This window comes from Scyliorhinus torazame, chromosome 5 (genome assembly GCF_047496885.1).
Source record: "Scyliorhinus torazame isolate Kashiwa2021f chromosome 5, sScyTor2.1, whole genome shotgun sequence".
Taxonomy (NCBI): Eukaryota; Metazoa; Chordata; class Chondrichthyes; order Carcharhiniformes; family Scyliorhinidae; genus Scyliorhinus; species Scyliorhinus torazame.
This window is the reverse complement of record NC_092711.1, coordinates 34132521-34157138: the sequence shown is the minus strand read 5'-3', so window position 1 is coordinate 34157138 and position 24618 is coordinate 34132521.

Sequence of the window (24618 nt, the reverse complement as noted above, 5' to 3'; positions counted from 1 at the left end):
CCACATAGCCAGCACTGTCAGTGCTCCCCCACACAGCCAGCAATGCCAGTGATCCCACCACACAGCCAGCACAGTCAGTGCTCCCCCACACAGCCAGCACTGTCAGTGCTCCCCACACAGCCAGCACTAACAGTGCTCCCACCACACAGCCAGCACTGTCAGTGCTCCCACCACACAGCCAGCACTGTCAGTGCTCGCCCACAGCCAGCACTGTCAGTGCTCCCCACACAGCCAGCACTGTCAGTTCTCTCACCACACAGCCAGCACTGTCAGTTCTCCCACCACACAGACAGCACTGTCAGTGCTCCCCCCACACAGCCAGCACTGTCAGTGCTCCCACCACACAGCCAGCACTGTCAGTGCTCCCCCACACAGCCAGCACAGTCAGTGCTCCCACCACACAGCCAGCACTGTCAGTGCTCCCTCCACACAGCCAGCACTGTCTGTGCTCCCCCCACACAGCCAGCACTGTCAGTGTTCCCCCCACACAGCCAGCACTGTCAGTGCTCCCCCCACAGCCAGCACTGTCAGTTCTCCCCCACACAGCCAGCACTGACAGTGCTCTCACCACACAGCCAGCACTGTCAGTGCTCCCCACACAGCCAGCACCGTCAGTGCTCCCCCACACAGCCAGCACTGTCAGTGCTCCCCCACACAGCCAGCACTGTCAGAGCTCCCCCACACAGCCAGCACTGTCAGCGCTCCCACCACACAGCCAGCACTGTCAGTGCTCCCACCACACAGCCAGCACTGTCAGTGCTCCCCCACACAGCCAGCACTGTCAGTGCTCCCCCCACACAGCCAGCACTGCCAGTGCTCCCCACACAGCCAGAACTGTCAGTGATCCCCCCACACAGCCAGCACTGTCAGTGCTCCCCCTACACAGCCAGCACTGTCAGTGCCTCGTCACAACAGCCAGCACTGTCAGTGCTCCCACCACACAGCCAGCACTGTCAGTGATCCCCCCACACAGCGAGCACTGTCAGTGCTCCACCGACACAGCCATCACTGTCAGTGCTCCCCCCACACAGCCAGCACTGTCAGTGCTCCCCCACACAGCCAGCACTGTCAGTGCCTCGTCACAACAGCCAGCAATGTCAGTGCTCCCACCACACAGCCAGCACTGTCAGTGCTCCCCCACACACAGCCAGCACTGTCAGTGCTCCCCCCACACAGCCAGCACTGTCAGTGCTCCCCCTCCACACAGCCAGCACTGTCAGTGCTCCCCCGCACACAGCCAGCACTGTCAGTGCTCCCCCACACAGCCAGCACTGTCAGTGCTCCCCACACAGCCAGCACTGTCAGTGCTCCCCCCACACAGCCAGCACTGTCAGTGCTCCCCCACACAGCCAGCACTGCCAGTGCTCCCACCACACAGCCAGCACTGTCAGTGCTCCCACCACACAGCCAGCACTGTCAGTGCTCCCACCACACAGCCAGCACTGTCAGTGCTCCCACCACACAGCCAGCACTGTCAGTGCTCCCACCAAACAGCGAGCACTGTCAGTGCTCCCACCACACAGCCAGCACTGACAGGGCTTCCCCCACACATCCTGCACTGTCAGTGCTCCCCCAAACAGCCAGCACTGTCAGTGCTCCCCCACACAGCCAGCACTGTCAGTGCTCCCACCACACAGCGAGCACTGTCAGTGCTCCCACCACACAGCCAGCACTGACAGGGCTTCCCCCACACAGCCAGCACTGTCAGTGCTTCCCCACACATAGCCAGCACTGTCAGTGCTCCCCCACACTTCCAGCACTGTCAGTGCTCCCACCACATAGCCAGCACTGTCAGTGCTCCCCCACACAGCCATCACTGTCAGTGTTCCCCCACACAGCCAGCACTGTCAGTGCTCCCACCACATAGCCAGCACTGTCAGTACTCCCCCACACAGCCAGCACTGTCAGTGCTCCCCCACATAGCCAGCACTGTCAGTGCTCCCCCACATAGCCAGCACTGTCAGTGCTCCCCCACACAGCCAGCAATGCCAGTGATCCCACCACACAGCCAGCACAGTCAGTGCTCCCCCACACAGCCAGCACTGTCAGTGCTCCCCACACAGCCAGCACTAACAGTGCTCCCACCACACAGCCAGCACTGTCAGTGCTCCCACCACACAGCCAGCACTGTCAGTGCTCGCCCACAGCCAGCACTGTCAGTGCTCCCCACACAGCCAGCACTGTCAGTTCTCTCACCACACAGCCAGCACTGTCAGTTCTCCCACCACACAGACAGCACTGTCAGTGCTCCCCCCACACAGCCAGCACTGTCAGTGCTCCCACCACACAGCCAGCACTGTCAGTGCTCCCCCACACAGCCAGCACTGTCAGTGCTCCCACCACACAGCCAGCACTGTCAGTGCTCCCTCCACACAGCCAGCACTGTCAGTGCTCCCCCCACACAGCCAGCACTGTCAGTGTTCCCCCCACACAGCCAGCACTGTCAGTGCTCCCCCCACAGCCAGCACTGTCAGTTCTCCCCCACACAGCCAGCCCTGACAGTGCTCTCACCACACAGCCAGCACTGTCAGTGCTCCCCACACAGCCAGCACCGTCAGTGCTCCCCCACACAGCCAGCACTGTCAGTGCTCCCCCACACAGCCAGCACTGTCAGAGCTCCCCCACACAGCCAGCACTGTCAGCGCTCCCACCACACAGCCAGCACTGTCAGTGCTCCCACCACACAGCCAGCACTGTCAGTGCTCCCCACACAGCCAGCACTGTCAGTGCTCCCCCCACACAGCCAGCACTGCCAGTGCTCCCCACACAGCCAGCACTGTCAGTGCTCCCCCCACACAGCCAGCACTGTCAGTGCTCCCACCACACAGCCAGCACTGTCAGTGCTCTCCCACACAGCCAGCACTGTCAGTGCTCCCACCCCACAGCCAGCACTGTCAGTGCTCACCCCACACAGCCAGCACTGTGAGTGCTCCCCACACAGCCAGCACTGTCAGTGCTACCCGCACACAACCAGCACTGTCAGTGCTCCCCCACAGCCAGCACTGTCAGTGCTCCCCACACACAGCCAGCACTGTCAGTGCTCCCACCACACAGCCAGTACTGTCAGTGCTCACCCAACACAGCCAGCACTGTCAGTGCTCCCAACACACAGCCAGCACTGTCAGTGCTCCCCCACACAGCCAGCACTGTCAGTGCTCCCCCACACAGCCAGCACTGTCAGTGCTCCCCCACACAGCCAGCACTGTCTTTCCCCCCACCACACAGCCAGCACTGTCAGTGCTCCCCCACACAGCCAGCACTGTCAGTGCTCCCACCACACAGCCAGCACTGTCAGTGCTCCCCCACAGAGCCAGCACTGTCGTTGGTCCCCCCACACAGCCAGCACTGTCAGTGCTCCCCCACACAGCCAGCACTGTCAGTGCTCCCCCACACAGCCAGCACTGTCAGTGTTCCCCCCACACAGCCAGCAATGCCAGTGCTCCCACCACACCGCCAGCACAGTCAGTGCTTCCCCCCCCCCCCCACAGCCAGCAATGTCAGTGCTCCCCCACACAGCCAGCACTGTCAGTGCTCCACCACACAGCCAGCACTGTCAGTGCTCCCCACACAGCCAGCACTGTCAGTGCTCCCGCCACACAGCCAGCACTGTCAGTGCTCCCACCACACAGCCAGCACTGTCAGTGCTCCCACCACACGGCCAGCACTGTCAGTGCTCCCTCCACACAGCCAGCACTGTCAGTGCTCCCCCCACACAGCCAGCACTGTCAGTGTTCCCCCCACACAGCCAGCACTGTCAGTGCTCCCCCGCACAGCCAGCACTGTCAGTGCTCCCACCACACAGCCAGCACTGTCAGAGCTCCCCCACACAGCCAGCACTGTCAGTGGTCCCCCCACACAGCCAGCACTGTCAGTGCTCCCCACACAGCCAGCACTGTCACTGCTCCCCCACACATCCAGCACTGTCAGTGCTCCCACCACACAGCCAGCACTGTCAGTGTTCCCCCCACACAGCCAGCAATGCCAGTGCTCCCACCACACCGCCAGCACAGTCAGTGCTCCCCCCACAGCCAGCAATGACAGTGCTCCCCCCACACAGCCAGCACTGTCAGTGCTCCACCACACAGCCAGCACTGTCAGTGCTCCCCACACAGCCAGCACTGGCAGTGCTCCCCCCACACAGCCAGCACTGTCAGTGCTCCCACCACACAGCCAGCACTGTCAGTGCTCCCACCACACAGCCAGCACTGTCAGTGCTCCCTCCACACAGCCAGCACTGTCAGTGCTCCCCCCACACAGCCAGCACTGTCAGTGCTCCCACCACACAGCCAGCACTGTCAGTGCTCTCCCACACAGCCAGCACTGTCAGTGCTCCCACCCCACAGCCAACACTGTCAGTGCTCACCCCACACAGCCAGCACTGTGAGTGCTCCCCACACAGCCAGCACTGTCAGTGCTCCCCGCACACAGCCAGCACTGTCAGTGCTCCCCCCACAGCCAGCACTGTCAGTGCTCCCCCCACACAGCCAGCACTGTCAGTGCTCCCACCACACAGCCAGTACTGTCAGTGCTCACCCCACACAGCCAGCACTGTCAGTGCTCCCAACACACAGCCAGCACTGTCAGTGCTCCCCCCACACAGCCAGCACTGTCAGTGCTCCCCACACAGCCAGCACTGTCAGTGCTCCCCCCACACAGCCAGCACTGTCAGTCCTCCCACCACACAGCCAGCACTGTCAGTGCTCCCCCACACAGCCAGCACTGTCAGTGCTCCGCCCACACAACCAGCACTGTGAGTGCTCCCCCGCACAGCCAGCACTGTCAGCGCTCCCACCACACAGCCAGCACTGTCAGTGCTCCCCCACACAGCCAGCACTGTCAGTGGTCCCCACACAGCCAGCACTGTCAGTGCCCCCCCATACAGCCAGCACTGTCAGTGCTCCACCACACATCCAGCACAGTCAGTGCTCCCACCACACAGCCAGCACTGTCAGTGTTCCCCCCACACAGCCAGCAATGCCAGTGCTCCCACCACACCGCCAGCACAGTCAGTGCTCCCCCCCACAGCCAGCAATGTCAGTGCTCCCCCACACAGCCAGCACTGTCAGTGCTCCACCACACAGCCAGCACTGTCAGTGCTCCCCCCACACAGCCAGCACTGTCAGTGCTCCCACCACACAGCCAGCACTGTCAGTGCTCCCACCACACAGCCAGCACTGTCAGTGCTCCCTCCACACAGCCAGCACTGTCAGTGCTCCCCCCACACAGCCAGCACTGTCAGTGTTCCCCCCACACAGCCAGCACTGTCAGTGCTCCCCACACAGCCAGCACTGTCAGTGCTCCCCACACAGCCAGCACTGTCAGTGCTCCCCCACACAGCCAGCACTGTCAGAGCTCCCCCACACAGCCAGCACTGTCAGTCCTCCCACCACACAGCCAGCACTGTCAGTGCTCCCCCACACAGCCAGCACTATCAGTGCTCCCCCCACACAACCAGCACTGTGAGTGCTCCCCCACACAGCCAGCACTGTCAGTGCTCCCACCACACAGCCAGCACTGTCAGTGCTCCCCCACACAGTCAGCACTGTCAGTGGTCCCCCCACACAGCCAGCACTGTCAGTGCTCCCCCACACAGCCAGCACTGTCAGTTCTCCCCCACACATCCAGCACTGTCAGTGCTCCCACCACACAGCCAGCACTGTCAGTGTTCCCCCCACACAGCCAGCAATGCCAGTGCTCCCACCACACCGCCAGCACAGTCAGTGCTCCCCCCACAGCCAGCAATGTCAGTGCTCCCCCACACAGCCAGCACTGTCAGTGCTCCACCACACAGCCAGCACTGTCAGTGCTCCCCACACAGCCAGCACTGTCAGTGCTCCCCCCACACAGCCAGCACTGTCAGTGCTCCCACCACACAGCCAGCACTGTCAGTGCTCCCACCACACAGCCAGCACTGTCAGTGCTCCCCCCACACAGCCAGCACTGCCAGTGCTCCCCCCACACAGCCAGCACTGTCAGTGTTCCCCCCACACAGCCAGCACTGTCAGTGCTCCCACACAGCCAGCACTGTCAGTGCTCCCCCACACAGCCAGCACTGTCAGAGCTCCCCCACACAGCCAGCACTGTCAGTGCTCCCACCACACAGCCAGCACTGTCAGTGCTCCCCCACACAGCCAGCACTGTCAGTGCCCCCCCCACACAGCCAGCACTGTCAGTGCTCCCCCACACATCCAGCACTGTCAGTGCTCCCACCACACAGCCAGCACTGTCAGTGTTCCCCCCACACAGCCAGCAATGCCAGTGCTCCCACCACACCGCCAGCACAGTCAGTGCTCCCCCCCACAGCCAGCAATGTCAGTGCTCCCCCACACAGCCAGCACTGTCAGTGCTCCACCACACAGCCAGCACTGTCAGTGCTCCCCACACAGCCAGCACTGTCAGTGCTCCCCCACACAGCCAGCACTGTCAGTGCTCCCACCACACAGCCAGCACTGTCAGTGCTCCCACCACACAGCCAGCACTGTCAGTGCTCCCTCCACAAAGCCAGCACTGTCAGTGCCCCCCCACACAGCCAGCACTGTCAGTGTTCCCCCCACACAGCCAGCACTGTCAGTGCTCCCCACACAGCCAGCACTGTCAGTGCTCCCCACACAGCCAGCACTGACAGTGCTCCCCACAAAGCCAGCACTGTCAGAGCTCCCCCACACAGCCAGCACTGTCAGTGTTCCCCCCACACAGCCAGCAATGCCAGTGCTCCCACCACACCGCCAGCACAGTCAGTGCTCCCCCCCACAGCCAGCAATGTCAGTGCTCCCCCACACAGCCAGCACTGTCAGTGCTCCACCACACAGCCAGCACTGTCAGTGCTCCCCCCACACAGCCAGCACTGTCAGTGCTCCCACCACACAGCCAGCACTGTCAGTGCTCCCACCACACAGCCAGCACTGTCAGTGCTCCCTCCACACAGCCAGCACTGTCAGTGCTCCCCCCACACAGCCAGCACTGTCAGTGTTCCCCCCACACAGCCAGCACTGTCAGTGCTCCCCACACAGCCAGCACTGTCAGTGCTCCCCACACAGCCAGCACTGTCAGTGCTCCCCCACACAGCCAGCACTGTCAGAGCTCCCCCACACAGCCAGCACTGTCAGTCCTCCCACCACACAGCCAGCACTGTCAGTGCTCCCCCACACAGCCAGCACTATCAGTGCTCCCCCCACACAACCAGCACTGTGAGTGCTCCCCCACACAGCCAGCACTGTCAGTGCTCCCACCACACAGCCAGCACTGTCAGTGCTCCCCCACACAGTCAGCACTGTCAGTGGTCCCCCCACACAGCCAGCACTGTCAGTGCTCCCCCACACAGCCAGCACTGTCAGTTCTCCCCCACACATCCAGCACTGTCAGTGCTCCCACCACACAGCCAGCACTGTCAGTGTTCCCCCCACACAGCCAGCAATGCCAGTGCTCCCACCACACCGCCAGCACAGTCAGTGCTCCCCCCACAGCCAGCAATGTCAGTGCTCCCCCACACAGCCAGCACTGTCAGTGCTCCACCACACAGCCAGCACTGTCAGTGCTCCCCACACAGCCAGCACTGTCAGTGCTCCCCCCACACAGCCAGCACTGTCAGTGCTCCCACCACACAGCCAGCACTGTCAGTGCTCCCACCACACAGCCAGCACTGTCAGTGCTCCCCCCACACAGCCAGCACTGCCAGTGCTCCCCCCACACAGCCAGCACTGTCAGTGTTCCCCCCACACAGCCAGCACTGTCAGTGCTCCCACACAGCCAGCACTGTCAGTGCTCCCCCACACAGCCAGCACTGTCAGAGCTCCCCCACACAGCCAGCACTGTCAGTGCTCCCACCACACAGCCAGCACTGTCAGTGCTCCCCCACACAGCCAGCACTGTCAGTGCCCCCCCCACACAGCCAGCACTGTCAGTGCTCCCCCACACATCCAGCACTGTCAGTGCTCCCACCACACAGCCAGCACTGTCAGTGTTCCCCCCACACAGCCAGCAATGCCAGTGCTCCCACCACACCGCCAGCACAGTCAGTGCTCCCCCCCACAGCCAGCAATGTCAGTGCTCCCCCACACAGCCAGCACTGTCAGTGCTCCACCACACAGCCAGCACTGTCAGTGCTCCCCACACAGCCAGCACTGTCAGTGCTCCCCCACACAGCCAGCACTGTCAGTGCTCCCACCACACAGCCAGCACTGTCAGTGCTCCCACCACACAGCCAGCACTGTCAGTGCTCCCTCCACAAAGCCAGCACTGTCAGTGCCCCCCCACACAGCCAGCACTGTCAGTGTTCCCCCCACACAGCCAGCACTGTCAGTGCTCCCCACACAGCCAGCACTGTCAGTGCTCCCCACACAGCCAGCACTGACAGTGCTCCCCACAAAGCCAGCACTGTCAGAGCTCCCCCACACAGCCAGCACTGTCAGTCCTCCCACCACACAGCCAGCACTGTCAGTGCTCCCCCACACAGCCAGCACTATCAGTGCTCCCCCCACACAACCAGCACTGTGAGTGCTCCCCCGCACAGCCAGCACTGTCAGTGCTCCCACCACACAGCCAGCACTGTCAGTGCTCCCCCACACAGCCAGCACTGTCAGTGGTCCCCCCACACAGCCAGCACTGTCAGTGCTCCCCCACACAGCCAGCACTGTCAGTGCTCCCCCACACATCCAGCACTGTCAGTGCTCCCACCACACAGCCAGCACTGTCAGTGTTCCCCCCACACAGCCAGCAATGCCAGTGCTCCCACCACACCGCCAGCACAGTCAGTGCTCCCCCCCCCCACAGCCAGCAATGTCAGTGCTCCCCCACACAGCCAGCACTGTCAGTACTCCACCACACAGCCAGCACTGTCAGTGCTCCCCACACAGCCAGCACTGTCAGTGCTCCAACCACACAGCCAGCACTGTCAGTGCTCCCACCACACAGCCAGCACTGTCAGTGCTCCCACCACACATCCAGCACTGTCAGTGCTCCCCCCACACAGCCAGCACTGTCAGTGCTCCCACCACACATCCAGCACTGTCAGTGCTCCCACCACACAGCCAGCACTGTCAGTGTTCCCCCCACACAGCCAGCAATGCCAGTGCTCCCACCACACCGCCAGCACAGTCAGTGCTCCCCCCACAGCCAGCAATGACAGTGCTCCCCCCACACAGCCAGCACTGTCAGTGCTCCACCACACAGCCAGCACTGTCAGTGCTCCCCACACAGCCAGCACTGGCAGTGCTCCCCCACACAGCCAGCACTGTCAGTGCTCCCACCACACAGCCAGCACTGTCAGTGCTCCCACCACACAGCCAGCACTGTCAGTGCTCCCTCCACACAGCCAGCACTGTCAGTGCTCCCCCCACACAGCCAGCACTGTCAGTGCTCCCACCACACAGCCAGCACTGTCAGTGCTCTCCCACACAGCCAGCACTGTCAGTGCTCCCACCCCACAGCCAGCACTGTCAGTGCTCACCCCACACAGCCAGCACTGTGAGTGCTCCCCTCACAGCCAGCACTGTCAGTGCTCCCCGCACACAGCCAGCACTGTCAGTGCTCCCCCCACAGCCAGCACTGTCAGTGCTCCCCCCACACAGCCAGCACTGTCTGTGCTCCCACCACACAGCCAGTACTGTCAGTGCTCACCCCACACAGCCAGCACTGTCAGTGCTCCCAACACACAGCCAGCACTGTCAGTGCTCCCCCCACACAGCCAGCACTGTCAGTGCTCCCCCACACAGCCAGCACTGTCAGTGCTCCCCCCACACAGCCAGCACTGTCAGTCCTCCCACCACACAGCCAGCACTGTCAGTGCTCCCCCACACAGCCAGCACTGTCAGTGCTCCGCTCACACAACCAGCACTGTGAGTGCTCCCCCGCACAGCCAGCACTGTCAGTGCTCCCACCACACAGCCAGCACTGTCAGTGCTCCCCCACACAGCCAGCACTGTCAGTGGTCCCCACACAGCCAGCACTGTCAGTGCCCCCCCATACAGCCAGCACTGTCAGTGCTCCCCCACACATCCAGCACTGTCAGTGCTCCCACCACACAGCCAGCACTGTCAGTGTTCCCCCCACACAGCCAGCAATGCCAGTGCTCCCACCACACCGCCAGCACAGTCAGTGCTCCCCCCCACAGCCAGCAATGTCAGTGCTCCCCCACACAGCCAGCACTGTCAGTGCTCCCACCACACAGCCAGCACTGTCAGTGCTCCCACCACACAGCCAGCACTGTCAGTGCTCCCTCCAGACAGCCAGCACTGTCAGTGCTCCCCCCACACAGCCAGCACTGTCAGTGTTCCCCCCACACAGCCAGCACTGTCAGTGCTCCCCACACAGCCAGCACTGTCAGTGCTCCCCACACAGCCAGCACTGTCAGTGCTCCCCCACACAGCCAGCACTGTCAGAGCTCCCCCACACAGCCTGCACTGTCAGTCCTCCCACCACACAGCCAGCACTGTCAGTGCTCCCCCACACAGCCAGCACTATCAGTGCTCCCCCCACACAACCAGCACTGTGAGTGCTCCCCCACACAGCCAGCACTGTCAGTGCTCCCACCACACAGCCAGCACTGTCAGTGCTCCCCCACACAGCCAGCACTGTCAGTGGTCCCCCCACACAGCCAGCACTGTCAGTGCTCCCCCACACAGCCAGCACTGTCAGTGCTCCCCCACACATCCAGCACTGTCAGTGCTCCCACCACACAGCCAGCACTGTCAGTGTTCCCCCCACACAGCCAGCAATGCCAGTGCTCCCACCACACCGCCAGCACAGTCAGTGCTCCCCCCCACAGCCAGCAATGTCAGTGCTCCCCCACACAGCCAGCACTGTCAGTGCTCCACCACACAGCCAGCACTGTCAGTGCTCCCCACACAGCCAGCACTGTCAGTGCTCCCCCCACACAGCCAGCACTGTCAGTGCTCCCACCACACAGCCAGCACTGTCAGTGCTCCCACCACACAGCCAGCACTGTCAGTGCTCCCCCACACAGCCAGCAGTGTCAGTGCTCCCCCCACACAGCCAGCACTGTCAGTGTTCCCCCACACAGCCAGCACTGTCAGTGCTCCCACACAGCCAGCACTGTCAGTGCTCCCCCACACAGCCGGCACTGTCAGAGCTCCCCCACACAGCCAGCACTGTCAGTGCTCCCACCACACAGCCAGCACTGTCAGTGCTCCCCCACACAGCCAGCACTGTCAGTGCCCCCCCACACAGCCAGCACTGTCAGTGCTCCCCCACACATCCAGCACTGTCAGTGCTCCCACCACACAGCCAGCACTGTCAGTGTTCCCCCCACACAGCCAGCAATGCCAGTGCTCCCACCACACCGCCAGCACAGTCAGTGCTCCCCCCCACAGCCAGCAATGTCAGTGCTCCCCCACACAGCCAGCACTGTCAGTGCTCCACCACACAGCCAGCACTGTCAGTGCTCCCCACACAGCCAGCACTGTCAGTGCTCCCCCCACACAGCCAGCACTGTCAGTGCTCCCACCACACAGCCAGCACTGTCAGTGCTCCCACCACACAGCCAGCACTGTCAGTGCTCCCTCCACACAGCCAGCACTGTCAGTGCCCCCCCCACACAGCCAGCACTGTCAGTGTTCCCCCCACACAGCCAGCACTGTCAGTGCTCCCCACACAGCCAGCACTGTCAGTGCTCCCCACACAGCCAGCACTGTCAGTGCTCCCCCACAAAGCCAGCACTGTCAGAGCTCCCACCACACATCCAGCACTGTCAGTGCTCCCCCCACACAGCCAGCACTGTCAGTGCTCCCACCACACAGCCAGCACTGTCAGTGCTCCCACCACACAGCCAGCACTGTCAGTGCTCCCTCCACACAGCCAGCACTGTCAGTGCTCCCCCCACACAGCCAGCACTGTCAGTGTCCCCCCCACACAGCCAGCACTGTCAGTGCTCCCCACACAGCCAGCACTGTCAGTGCTCCCCACACAGCCAGCACTGTCAGAGCTCCCCACACAGCCAGCACTGTCAGTGCTCCCACCACACAGCCAGCACTGTCAGTGCTCCCCCACACAGCCAGCACTGTCAGTGCTCCCCCAAACAGCCAGCACTGTCAGTGGTCCTACCACACAGCCAGCACTGTCAGTGCTCCCCCACACAGCCAGCACTGTCAGTGCTCCCACCACACAGCCAGCACTGTCAGTGCTCCCACCACACAGCCAGAACTGTCAGTGCTCCCACCACACAGCCAGCATTGTCAGTGCTCCCCCACACAACCAGCATTGTCAGTGCTCCCACCACACAGCCAGCACTGTCAGTGCTCCCCACCACACAGCCAGCACTGTCAGTGTTCCCCACGCCCCAGACCCAGCTCCTGATTGGCTGAGAGGCTGTCAGTCAGCGCCTGGAGATACTGATAGGCTGTGAGACTGTCAGTCAGCGGTTGGAGCTCCTGATTGGCTGAGAGACTGCCAGTCGGCGGCTGGAGCTCCTGATTGGCTGAGAGACTGTCAGTCAGCGGTTGGAGCTCTTGATTGGCTGAGAGACTGCAAGTCGGCGGCTGGAGCTCCTGATTGGCTGAGAGACTGTCAGTCAGCGGCTGGAGCTCCTGATTGGCTGAGGGGCTTTCAGTCAATTTTATTTTCTCATTAATTTAATAATTGAAGCAACCGGATATTTCACCGCGATCTTGATCTGCTCCCTGAACCTGGACTGAGTCACCATATAAATAAATGTGCTCCCACCGCACAGCCAGCACTGTCAGTGCTCCCCACGCAGCCAGCACTGTCAGTGCTCCCCACACAGAGCCAGCACTGTCAGTGCTCCCACCACACAGCCAGCACTGTCAGTGCTCCCCCACACAGCCAGCACTGTCAGTGCTCCACCCACACAGCCAGCACTGTCAGTGCTCCCCCCCACATCCAGCACTGTCAGTGCTCACCCCACACAGCCAGCACTGTCAGTGCTCCCAACACACAGCCAGCACTGTCAGTGCTCCCCCACACAGCCAGCACTGCCAGTGCTCCCACCACACAGCCAGCACTGCCAGTGCTCCCATCACACAGCATGCACTGCCAGTGCTCCACCCACACAGCCAGCACTGTCAGTGCTCCGAACACACAGCCAGCACTGTCAGTTCTCCCAACACACAGCCAGCACTGTCAGTGCTCCCCCACACAGCCAGCACTGCCAGTGCTCCCACCACACAGCCAGCACTGCCAGTGCTCCCATCACACAGCATGCACTGTCAGTGCTACCACCCCACAGCCAGCACTGTCAGTGCTCACCCCACACAGCCAGCACTGTCAGTGCTCCCTCCACACAGCCAGCACTGTCAGTGCTCCCCCCACACAGCCAGCACTGTCAGTGTTCCCCCCACACAGCCAGCACTGTCAGTGCTCCCCCACACAGCCAGCACTGTCAGAGCTCCCCCACACAGCCAGCACTGTCAGTGCTCCCACCACAGAGCCAGCACTGTCAGTGCTCCCACCACACAGCCAGCACTGTCAGTGCTCCCCCACACAGCCAGCACTGTCAGTGCTCCCCCACACAGCCAGCATTGCCAGTGCTCCCCCACACAGCCAGCACTGTCAGTGATCCCCCCACACAGCCAGCACTGTCAGTGCTCCCCCCACCCAGCCAGCACTGTCAGTGCTCCCCTCACACAGCCAGCACAGTCAGTGCTCCCCCACAGAGCCAGCACTGTCTGTCCTCCACCCACACAGCTAGCACTGTCAGTGCTCCCACCACACAGCCAGCACTGTCAGTGCTCCCCCCACACAGCCAGCACTGTCAGTGCTCCCACCACACAGCCAGCACTGTCAGAGCTCCCCCCACACAGCCAGCACTGTCAGTGCTCCCCTCACAGAGCCAGCACTGTCAGTGCTCCCCCACACAGCCAGCACTGTCAGTGCTCCCCCACACAGCCAGCACTGTCAGTGCTCCCACCACACAACCAGCACTGTCAGTGCTCCCCACACACAGCCAGCACTGCCAGTGCTCTCCCTACACAGCCAGCACTGTCAGTGCTCCCCTCACACAGCTAGCACTGTCAGTGCTCTCCCACAGAGCCAGCACTGTCAGTCCTCCACCCACACAGCTAGCACTGTCAGTGCTCCCACCACACAGCCAGCACTGTCAGTTCTCCACCACACAGCCAGCACTGTCAGTGCTCCCCACACAGCCAGCACTATCAGTCCTCCCCCACACAGACAGCACTGCCAGTGCTCCCACCACACAGCCAGCACTGCCCGTGCTCACACCACACAGCCAGCACTGTCAGTGCTCCCACCACACAGCCAGCACTGTCAGTGCTCCCCCCACACAGCCAGCACTTTCAGTGCTCCCCCCACACAGCCAGCACTGTCAGTGCTCCCCCACACAGCCAGCACTGTCAGTGCACCCCGCACACAGCCAGCACTGTCAGTGCTCCCCCACAGCCAGCACTGTCAGTGCTCCTCCACACAGCCAGCACTGTCAGTGCTCCCCCACACAGCCAGCACTGTCAGTGCTCCCCCCACACAGCCAGCACTGTCAGTGCTCCCACCACACAACCAGCACTGTCAGTGCTCCCCCACACAGACTGCACTGTCAGTTCTCCCACCACGCAGCCAGCACAGTCAGTGCTCCCCCACACAGCCAGCACTGTCAGTGCTCCCCCACACAGCCAGCACTGCCAGTGCTCCCACCACACAGCCAGCACTGTCAGTGCACCCACCACACAGCCAGTACTGTCAGTGCTCCCCACACAGCCAGCACTGTGAGTGCTCCCCCACACAGCCACCACTGTCAGTGCTCCCACCACACAGCCAGCACTGTCAGTGCTCCCCCACACAGCCAGCACAGTCAGTGCTCCCCCACACAGCCAGCACTGTCAGTGCTCCCCCACACAACCAGCACTGTCAGTGCTCCCACCACACAGCCAGCACTGTCAGTGTTCCCCACGCCCCAGACCCAGCTCCTGAATGGCTGAGAGGCTGTCAGTCAGCGCCAGGAGGTACTGATAGGCTGAGAGACTGGCAGTCAGCGGTTGGAGCTCCTGATTGGCTGAGAGACTGCCAGTCGGCGGCTGGAGCCCCTGATTGGCTGAGAGACTGTCAGTCAGCGGCTGGAGCTCCTGATTGGCTGAGAGACTGTCAGTCAGCGGTTGGAACTCCTGATTGGCTGAGGGGCTTTCAGTCAGTTTTGTTTTCTCATTAATTTAATAATTGATGCAACCGGATATTTCACCGCGATCTTGATCTGCTCCCTGAACCTGGACTGAGTCACCACATAAATAAATGTGCTCCCACCGCACAGCCAGCACTGTCAGTGCTCCCCGCACAGCCAGCACTGTCAGTGCTCCCCCACACAGCCAGCACTGTCAGTGCTCCCACCACACAGCCAGCGCTGCCCGTGCTCCCACCACACAGCCAGCACTGTCAGTGCTCCCCCACACAGCCAGCACCGTCAGTGGTCCCCCCACACAGCCAACACTGTCAGTGCTCCCCCACACAGCCAGAACTGTCAGTGCTTCCCCCCACACAGCCAGCACTGCCAGTGCTCCCACCACACAGCCAGCACTGCCCGTGCTCCCACCACACAGCCAGCACTGTCAGTGCTCCCACCACACAGCCAGCACTGTTAGTGCTCCCCCCACACAGCCAGCACTGTCAGTGCTCCCCCACACAGCCAGCCATTCCAGTGATCCCCCCACACAGCCAGCAGGGTCAGTGCTACCCCCACACAGCCAGCACTGCCAGTGCTCCCACCACACAGCCAGCACTGCCAGTGCTCCCATCACACAGCCAGCACTGTAAGTGCTCCACCACACAGCCAGCACTGTCAGTGCTCCCCCCACACAGCCAGCACTGTCAGTGCTCCCCCACACAGCCAGCACTGTCAGTGCTCCCCCACACAACCAGCACTGTCAGTGCTCCGAACACACAGCCAGCACTGTCAGTGCTCCCACCACACAGCTAGCACTGTCAGTGCTCCCACCACACAGCCAGCACTGCCAGTGCTCCCACCCCACAGCCAGCACTGTCAGTGCTCACCCCACACAGCCAGCACTGTCAGTGCTCCCCGCACACAGCCAGCACTGTCAGTGCTCCCCCGACACAGCCAGCACTGTCAGTGCTCCCCCACACAGCCAGCACTGTCAGTGCTCCCCCCACACAGCCAGCACTGTCAGTGCTCCCACCACACAGCCAGCACTGTCAGTGCTCACCCCACACAGCCAGCGCTGTCAGTGCTCCCCCCACACAGCCAGCACTGTCAGTGCTCCCCCCACACAGCCAGCACTGTCAGTGCTCCCACCACACAGCTAGCACTGTCAGTGCTCCCACCACACAGCTAGCACTGTCAGTGCTCCCACCACACAGCCAGCACTGCCTGTGCTCCCACCCCACAGCCAGCACTGTCAGTGCTCACCCCACACAGCCAGCACTGTCAGTGCTCCCCGCACACAGCCAGCACTGTCAGTGCTCCCCCGACACAGCCAGCACTGTCAGTGCTCCCCCCACACAGCCAGCACTGTCAGTGCTCCCCCACACAGCCAGCACTGTCAGTGCTCCCACCACACAGCCAGCACTGTCAGTGCTCACCCCACACAGCCAGCACTGTCAGTGCTCCCCCCACACAGCCAGCACTGTCAGTGCTCCCCCCACACAGCCAGCACTGTCAGTGCTCCCCCGCACAGCCAGCACTGTCAGTTCTCCCACCACACAGCCAGCACTGTCAGTGCGCCCCCCACACACCCAGCACTGTCAGTGCTCCCCCCCACACAGCCAGCACTGTCAGTGCTCCCACCACACAGCCAGCACTGTCAGTGCTCACCCCACACAGCCAGCACTGTCAGTGCTCCCCCCACACAGCCAGCACTGTCAGTGCTCCCCCCACACAGCCAGCACTGTCAGTGCTCCCCCGCACAGCCAGCACTGTCAGTGCTCCCCCAGACAACCAGCACTGTCAGTGCTCCCCCCACACAGCCAGCACTGTCAGTGCTCCCCCCACACAGCCAGCACTGTCAGTTCTCCCACCACACAGCCAGCACTGTCAGTGCTCCCCCCACACACCCAGCACTGTCAGTGCTCCCCCCCACACAGCCAGCACTGCCAGTGCTCCCACCACACAGCCAGCACTGTCAGTGCTCCCAGCACACAGCCAGCACTCTCAGCGCTCCCCCACACAGCCAGCACTGTCAGTGCACCCCCCACACAGCCAGCACTGCCAGTGCTCCCACCACACAGCCAGCGCTGTCAGTGCTCCCACCACACAGCCAGCACTGTCAGTGCTCCCACCACACAACCAGCACTGTCAGTGCTCACCCCACACAGCCAGCACTGACAGTGCTCCCACCACACAGCCAGCACTGTCAGTGCTCCCACCACACAACCAGCACTGTCAGTGCCCCCCCACGCAGCCAGCACTGTCAGTGCTCCCCCCATACAGCCAGCGCTGTCAGTGCTCCCACCACAGCCAGCACTGTCAGTGCTCCCACCCCACACAGCCAGCACTGTCAGTGCTCCCACCTCACACAGCCAGCAGTGTCAGTGCTCCCACCACACAACCAGCACTGTCAGTGCTCCCACCACACAGCCAGCACTGTCAGTGCTCCCACCACACAGTCAGCACTGTCAGTGCTCCCCCACACAGCCAGCACTGACAGTGCTCCCCCCACACAGCCAGCACTGTCAGTGCTCCCTCACACAGCCAGCACTGTCAGTGCTCCACCCACACAGCCAGCACTGTCAGTGCTCCCCTCTCACAGCCAGCACTGTCAGTGCTCCCCACCACACAGCCAGCACTGTCAGTGCTCCCCCCACACAGCCAGCACTGTCAGTGCTCCCACCACACAGCCAGCACTGTCAGTGCTCCCACCACACAGCCAGCACTGTCAGTGCTCCCACCACACAGCCAGCACTGTCCGTGCTCCCCACCACACAGCCAGCACTGTCAGTGCTCCCACCACACAGCCAGCACTGTCAGTGCTCCCACCACACAGCCAGCACTGTCAGTGCTCCCACCACACAGCCAGCACTGTCAGTGCTCCCCACACACAGCCAGCACTGTCAGTGCTCCCACACAGCCAGCACTGTCAGTGCTCCACCACACAGCCAGCACTGTCAGTGCTCCCCCACACAGCCAGCACTGTCAGTGCTCCCATCACACAGCCAGCACTGTCAGTGCTCCCACCATACAGCCAGCACTGTCAGTGCTCCCATCACACAGCCAGCACTGTCAGTGCTCCCACCCCACACAGCCAGCACTGTCAGTGCTCCCCCCACACAGCCAGCACTGTCAGTGCTCCTCCACACAGCCAGCACTGTCGGTGCTCCCACCACACAGCCAGCACTGTCAGTGCTCCCACCACACAGCCAGCACTGTCAGTGCTCCCCCACACAGCCAGCACTGACAGTGCTCCCCCCACACAGCCAGCACTGTCAGTGCTCCCCCACACAGCCAGCCCTTCCAGTGATCCCCCCACACAGCCAGCAGGGTCAGTGCTCCCCCCACACAGCCAGCACTGCCAGTGCTCCCACCACACAGCCAGCACTGCCAGTGCTCCCATCACACAGCCAGCACTGTCAGTGCTCCACCACACAGCCAGCACTGTCAGTGCTCCCCCCACACAGCCAGCACTGTCAGTGCTCCCCCACACAGCCAGCACTGTCAGTGCTCCCCCACACAGCCAGCACTGTCAGTGCTCCGAACACACAGCCAGCACTGTCAGTGCTCCCACCACACAGCTAGCACTGTCAGTGCTCCCACCACACAGCCAGCACTGCCAGTGCTCCCACCCCACAGCCAGCACTGTCAGTGCTCACCCCACACAGCCAGCACTGTCAGTGCTCCCCGCACACAGCCAGCACTGTCAGTGCTCCCCCGACACAGCCAGCACTGTCAGTGCTCCCCCACACAGCCAGCACTGTCAGTGCTCCCCCACACAGCCAGCACTGTCAGTGCTCCCACCACACAGCCAGCACTGTCAGTGCTCACCCCACACAGCCAGCGCTGTCAGTGCTCCCCCCACACAGCCAGCACTGTCAGTGCTCCCCCACACAGCCAGCACTGTCAGTGCTCCCACCACACAGCTAGCACTGTCAGTGCTCCCACCACACAGCTAGCACTGTCAGTGCTCCCACCACACAGCCAGCACTGCCAGTGCTCCCACCCCACAGCCAGCACTGTCAGTGCTCACCCCACACAGCCAGCACTGTCAGTGCTCCCCGCACACAGCCAGCACTGTCAGTGCTCCCCCGACACAGCCAGCACTGTCAGTGCTCCCCCCACACAGCCAGCACTGTCAGTGCTCCCCCACACAGCCAGCACTGTCAGTGCTCCCACCACACAGCCAGCACTGTCAGTGCTCACCCCACACAGCCAGCACTGTCAGTGCTCCCCCCACACAGCCAGCACTGTCAGTGCTCCCCCCACACAGCCAGCACTGTCAGTGCTCCCCCGCACAGCCAGCACTGTCAGTGCTCCCCCACACAGCCAGCACTGTCAGTGCTCCCCCCACACAGCCAGCACTGTCAGTGCTCCCCCCACACAGCCAGCACTGTCAGTTCTCCCACCACACAGCCAGCACTGTCAGTGCTCCCCCCACACACCCAGCACTGTCAGTGCTCCCCCCCCACACAGCCAGCACTGCCAGTGCTCCCACCACACAGCCAGCACTGTCAGTGCTCCCAGCACACAGCCAGCACTGTCAGCGCTCCCCCACACAGCCAGCACTGTCAGTGCACCCCCCACACAGCCAGCACTGTCAGTGCACCCCCCACACAGCCAGCACTGCCAGTGCTCCCACCACACAGCCAGCGCTGTCAGTGCTCCCACCACACAGCCAGCACTGTCAGTGCTCCCACCACACAACCAGCACTGTCAGTGCTCACCCCACACAGCCAGCACTGACAGTGCTCCCACCACACAGCCAGCACTGTCAGTGCTCCCACCACACAACCAGCACTGTCAGTTTCCCCCCACGCAGCCAGCACTGTCAGTGCTCCCCCCATACAGCCAGCACTGTCAGTGCTCCCACCACACAGCTAGCACTGTCAGTGCTCCCACCACACAGCTAGCACTGTCAGTGCTCCCACCACACAGCCAGCACTGCCAGTGCTCCCACCCCACAGCCAGCACTGTCAGTGCTCACCCCACACAGCCAGCACTGTCAGTGCTCCCCGCACACAGCCAGCACTGTCAGTGCTCCCCCGACACAGCCAGCACTGTCAGTGCTCCCCCCACACAGCCAGCACTGTCAGTGCTCCCCCACACAGCCAGCACTGTCAGTGCTCCCACCACACAGCCAGCACTGTCAGTGCTCACCCCACACAGCCAGCACTGTCAGTGCTCCCCCCACACAGCCAGCACTGTCAGTGCTCCCCCCACACAGCCAGCACTGTCAGTGCTCCCCCGCACAGCCAGCACTGTCAGTGCTCCCCCACACAGCCAGCACTGTCAGTGCTCCCCCCACACAGCCAGCACTGTCAGTGCTCCCCCCACACAGCCAGCACTGTCAGTTCTCCCACCACACAGCCAGCACTGTCAGTGCTCCCCCCACACACCCAGCACTGTCAGTGCTCCCCCCCCACACAGCCAGCACTGCCAGTGCTCCCACCACACAGCCAGCACTGTCAGTGCTCCCAGCACACAGCCAGCACTGTCAGCGCTCCCCCACACAGCCAGCACTGTCAGTGCACCCCCCACACAGCCAGCACTGTCAGTGCACCCCCCACACAGCCAGCACTGCCAGTGCTCCCACCACACAGCCAGCGCTGTCAGTGCTCCCACCACACAGCCAGCACTGTCAGTGCTCCCACCACACAACCAGCACTGTCAGTGCTCACCCCACACAGCCAGCACTGACAGTGCTCCCACCACACAGCCAGCACTGTCAGTGCTCCCACCACACAACCAGCACTGTCAGTTTCCCCCCACGCAGCCAGCACTGTCAGTGCTCCCCCCATACAGCCAGCACTGTCAGTGCTCCCACCACAGCCAGCACTGTCACTGCTCCCACCCCACACAGCCAGCACTGTCAGTGCTCCCACCTCACACAGCCAGCAGTGTCAGTGCTCCCACCACACAACCAGCACTGTCAGTGCTCCCACCACACAGCCAGCACTGTCAGTGCTCCCACCACACAGTCAGCACTGTCAGTGCTCCCCCACACAGCCAGCACTGACAGTGCTCCCCCCACACAGCCAGCACTGTCAGTGCTCCCTCACACAGCCAACACTGTCAGTGCTCCACCCACACAGCCAGCACTGTCAGTGCTCCCCTCACACAGCCAGCACTGTCAGTGCTCCCCACCACACAGCCAGCACTGTCAGTGCTCCCCCCACACAGCCAGCACTGTCAGTGCTCCCACCACACAGCCAACACTGTCAGTGCTCCCACCACACAGTCAGCACTGTCAGTGCTCCCACCACACAGCCAGCACTGTCCGTGCTCCCCACCACACAGCCAGCACTGTCAGTGCTCCCACCACACAGCCAGCACTGTTAGTGCTCCCACCACACAGCCAGCACTGTCAGTGCTCCCACCACACAGCCAGCACAGTCAGTGCTCCCCACACACAGCCAGCACTGTCAGTGCTCCCACACAGCCAGCACTGTCAGTGCTCCACCACACAGCCAGCACTGTCAGTGCTCCCCCACACAGCCAGCACTGTCAGTGCTCCCATCACACAGCCAGCACTGTCAGTGCTCCCACCATACAGCCAGCACTGTCAGTGCTCCCATCACACTGCCAGCACTGTCAGTGCTCCCACCCCACACAGCCAGCACTGTCAGTGCTCCCCCCACACAGCCAGCACTGTCAGTGCTCCTCCACACAGCCAGCACTGTCGGTGCTCCCACCACACAGCCAGCACTGTCAGTGCTCCCACCACACAGCCAGCACTGTCAGTGCTCCCCCACACAGCCAGCACTGACAGTGCTCCCCCCACACAGCCAGCACTGTCAGTGCTCCCCCACACAGCCAGCACTGTCAGTGCTCTCACCACACAGCCAGCACTGTCAGTGCTCCCACCACACAGCCAGCACTGTCAGTGCTCCCCTCACACAGCCAGCTCTGTCAGTGCTCCCACCACACGGCCAGCACTGTCAGTGCTCCCACCACACAGCCAGCACTGTCAGTGCTCCCCACCACACAGCCAGCACTGTCAGTGCTCCCCACCACACAGCCAGCACTGTCAGTGCTCCCACCACACAGCCAGCACTGTCAGTGCTCCCCCACACAGCCAGCACTGTCAGTGCTCCCACCACACAGCCAGCACTGTCATTGCTCCCACCACACAGCCAGCACTGTCAGTGCTACCACCACACAGCCAGCACTGTCAGTGCTACCACCAATCAGCCAGCACTGTCAGTGCTCCCACCACACAGCCAGCACTGTCAGTGCTCCCCACCACACAGCCAGCACTGTCAGTGCTCCCACCACACAGCCAGCACTGTCAGTGCTCCCACCACACAGCCAGCACTGTCAGTGCTCCCCACCACACAGCCCGCACTGTCAGTGCTCCCACCACACAGCCAGCACTGTCAGTGCTCCCCCCACACAGCCAGCACTGTCAGTGCTCCCCCACACAGCCAGCACTGTCAGTGCTCCCACCACACAGCCAGCACTGTCAGTGCTCACCCCACACAGCCAGCACTGTCAGTGCTCCCCCCACACAGCCAGCACTGTCAGTGCTCCCCCCACACAGCCAGCACTGTCAGTGCTCCCCCGCACAGCCAGCACTGTCAGTGCTCCCCCACACAGCCAGCACTGTCAGTGCTCCCCCCACACAGCCAGCACTGTCAGTGCTCCCCCCACACAGCCAGCACTGTCAGTTCTCCCACCACACAGCCAGCACTGTCAGTGCTCCCCCCACACACCCAGCACTGTCAGTGCTCCCCCCCCACACAGCCAGCACTGCCAGTGCTCCCACCACACAGCCAGCACTGTCAGTGCTCCCAGCACACAGCCAGCACTGTCAGCGCTCCCCCACACAGCCAGCACTGTCAGTGCACCCCCCACACAGCCAGCACTGTCAGTGCACCCCCCACACAGCCAGCACTGCCAGTGCTCCCACCACACAGCCAGCGCTGTCAGTGCTCCCACCACACAGCCAGCACTGTCAGTGCTCCCACCACACAACCAGCACTGTCAGTGCTCACCCCACACAGCCAGCACTGACAGTGCTCCCACCACACAGCCAGCACTGTCAGTGCTCCCACCACACAACCAGCACTGTCAGTTTCCCCCCACGCAGCCAGCACTGTCAGTGCTCCCCCCATACAGCCAGCACTGTCAGTGCTCCCACCACAGCCAGCACTGTCAGTGCTCCCACCCCACACAGCCAGCACTGTCAGTGCTCCCACCTCACACAGCCAGCAGTGTCAGTGCTCCCACCACACAACCAGCACTGTCAGTGCTCCCACCACACAGCCAGCACTGTCAGTGCTCCCACCACACAGTCAGCACTGTCAGTGCTCCCCCACACAGCCAGCACTGACAGTGCTCCCCCCACACAGCCAGCACTGTCAGTGCTCCCTCACACAGCCAACACTGTCAGTGCTCCACCCACACAGCCAGCACTGTCAGTGCTCCCCTCACACAGCCAGCACTGTCAGTGCTCCCCACCACACAGCCAGCACTGTCAGTGCTCCCCCCACACAGCCAGCACTGTCAGTGCTCCCACCACACAGCCAACACTGTCAGTGCTCCCACCACACAGCCAGCACTGTCAGTGCTCCCACCACACAGCCAGCACTGTCCGTGCTCCCCACCACACAGCCAGCACTGTCAGTGCTCCCACCACACAGCCAGCACTGTCAGTGCTCCCACCACACAGCCAGCACTGTCAGTGCTCCCACCACACAGCCAGCACTGTCAGTGCTCCCCACACACAGCCAGCACTGTCAGTGCTCCCACACAGCCAGCACTGTCAGTGCTCCACCACACAGCCAGCACTGTCAGTGCTTCCCCCACACAGCCAGCACTGTCAGTGCTCCCATCACACAGCCAGCACTGTCAGTGCTCCCACCATACAGCCAGCACTGTCAGTGCTCCCATCACACAGCCAGCACTGTCAGTGCTCCCACCCCACACAGCCAGCACTGTCAGTGCTCCCCCCACACAGCCAGCACTGTCAGTGCTCCTCCACACAGCCAGCACTGTCGGTGCTCCCACCACACAGCCAGCACTGTCAGTGCTCCCACCACACAGCCAGCACTGTCAGTGCTCCCCCACACAGCCAGCACTGACAGTGCTCCCCCCACACAGCCAGCACTGTCAGTGCTCCCCCACACAGCCAGCACTGTCAGTGCTCTCACCACACAGCCAGCACTGTCAGTGCTCCCACCACACAGCCAGCACTGTCAGTGCTCCCCTCACACAGCCAGCTCTGTCAGTGCTCCCACCACACGGCCAGCACTGTCAGTGCTCCCACCACACAGCCAGCACTGTCAGTGCTCCCCACCACACAGCCAGCACTGTCAGTGCTCCCCACCACACAGCCAGCACTGTCAGTGCTCCCACCACACAGCCAGCACTGTCAGTGCTCCCCCACACAGCCAGCACTGTCAGTGCTCCCACCACACAGCCAGCACTGTCATTGCTCCCACCACACAGCCAGCACTGTCAGTGCTACCACCACACAGCCAGCACTGTCAGTGCTACCACCAATCAGCCAGCACTGTCAGTGCTCCCACCACACA